The sequence below is a fragment of the Lepisosteus platostomus genome, chromosome 15, assembly GCF_059453375.1.
Source record: "Lepisosteus platostomus isolate fLepPlt1 chromosome 15, fLepPlt1.hap1, whole genome shotgun sequence".
Classification (NCBI taxonomy): domain Eukaryota; kingdom Metazoa; phylum Chordata; class Actinopteri; order Semionotiformes; family Lepisosteidae; genus Lepisosteus; species Lepisosteus platostomus.
The window spans coordinates 842,055-844,198 of NC_142625.1; the positions used below are offsets into that span (position 1 = coordinate 842,055).

A 2,144-nucleotide genomic window follows, 5' to 3' on the forward strand; every position below is an offset into this window, starting at 1 on the left:
AACTGTGGTTTCCTTTTGTGGCTCATTATCAGTCTAGTTAAATGGTTTTTGTGGATGTCACGTAAAGAATTAGTAGAGCACGGGAAGGGGGATTCACCGGACACAATAGTTTGGAAAATTCAGCACGATATTGGGAGAAGGGTTAAGTGGGATATCTCACGGTGGGGTTTTTCTGCAGCAAAGGAACGATGGAAGGGTCTTTTTTCTTTAGGTTAATTTCTGTGTGTTGTCGGGGGTTGTAGGTAACGGTGTCGTGTATGTATTGTTTTGTATATTTTGTATTTTTGTAATAAAAAAAAAAAAAAAAAAAAAAAAAAAAAAAATCTGTTCTTATCAGTTTAATATCTGATACGTCCCCCATCGGGGGACCACATATTAAACGGATTTTTGGAACAGGGAGCTGGATCAGGAGCTTGCTCCGTCCTCTCCACGCATCGGCCCGGTATTGCAGCGCCTCCGGGAGCGGTGCACCACCTTCTCTCAGCGGTGAAAAGACAGACGTAGGTAGCTAGCTAGCTAGCGAGCGAGCGAGCGAGCAAGCGAAGTGGACTGGAGCTCCTTCTTCTCGGGTCTCGTCCCTCGTCCCCCATCTGTGTGTCTCTGTGTTCTGTCTCTCTCTCGCCCTCTCGGTTCCCGTGCTCCCTCTGTGCGCTTTCCCGCGTCTCGACTCTCTGGGCAAGCAGGCCGGCCCCCTTTTCGGCTCCCGTGCGTTTTCCCTCCAAAAAACTTAGGTTTTTCAGCCTTTTCCCAGGGAGGCAGGCGTGGCTTGCTTGCTTGCTTGCTTGCTTGCTTGCTTGCTTGCTTGCGTGTGTGTCCGTCCCCGTCCCTGCAGGCGGGCCCCTTTCGACAGCTGGGCGTTTTCCCTCCCAAAAACTTAGTATATCCACCTTTTCTTTCTTTTTTTTCGGCAGGCAGGCAGGCAGGCAGGCAGGCGTGTGTGTGTGCGCGCGCGTCCCCGTCCCTCCCTCCCTCCCGAGAGAGAGCTGCCCCTTGCCTCTGCCCGCAGGTGCTGGCGCTCGGCTTTGGCTTGCAGCCGGTTGGGCGCAGCTGCTGCCGGTGGGAGGGGCCTAAGCTAAGGAGGCCGGGCGGCTGGCGCCCCCTGCGGCTGCGGTCGTTGTCGGGCCGTTGACAGAAGATCAAAGAGCAGGGCCCCCGCCCGGGACTGGCAGGAAGGCAGGCGGGCAGGCAAGAGAGAGGGGGAGCAGAGTCCCGCGGCAGGCCTCTGGCTGCAGGGAGGCCGGCAGCTGCGCGGGTCCCGGGCTCCAGAGGAGTCGGCCTGCGCCACTGTGCGCCAGCGGAACGCCCGCGCGTCGGTCCGCGCCTTTGTGGGCATCGCTTCTCGGCCTTTTGGCTCAGATCTGAAAGTACGTGGCCTGACCGCGGCTTGACGACTGGGCTGGGGGACGAGATAGCAGCGACGGAGAGGAGAGAGGGGAGCATCGGCGGCGACGGCGGCGGAAGCCTTTTTTTCTGCGACTTACCAGAGGGAGCGGCGGAGCGGAGAGGACGGAGGGATGGAGCCGGCTCCTGATGGTGCTTTTGCTACGGCAGGGAGGACCCTGGCCGGAGAAGAATTTAGAAGACCTGGAAGAGGATCTGAGGAAGAAGGAAGGAGAGTTGATGTGGCAGTTGCAGCTTCGGGGAGCAGTGTGGTGGCAAGGTCAGTAGAGGCCGCTGATAGCAGAGAAGGAAGACCTGGAAAAGGACCGGAGAAGGACGGTGGGAGAAGCTATGCGGCTGCTGCTGCTTCAGCGAGAAGTTCAGCGGGGAGACCATCAGAGGGCGCTGGCAGCAGGGAAGGTCAGTTTCGGCACACAATTCGGTTTGTGCAAAAAGCAGAATTGGGGGAACGGGCCTTGAGAGACAGGGGAATCTTCGGGGACGACATAGTTCGTGGAGTCTTCGGTCTAAGCCCCACGGATGTTTATTGTTTACAGGACTTTTTGGGTAAGAAAACATATGACCTGTTTCTGGTGAATAGAGTGGTCTGCCACAGAGTGTGGGAGATGGTGAAGGCTAAGAGGAATGAGAAGCCTCTGAGTGATTACATTATCGAGCCTTTATTTGTAAGAGAAAACAGGCCCTTAGTTGTTCAGATGTTCAACCCATACGTGCCGGAAGAGGACATAGAGGTGTTCCTGAAA

The 2,144-nt window shown here is 56.1% G+C and overlaps 1 pseudogene; it reads left to right on the top strand.

Moving 5' to 3' along the window:
• Nucleotides 1-271: 271 nt before the first annotated feature.
• Nucleotides 272-476, top strand: LOC148647467 (U2 spliceosomal RNA; annotated as a pseudogene).
• Nucleotides 477-2,144: the final 1,668 nt, after the last annotated feature.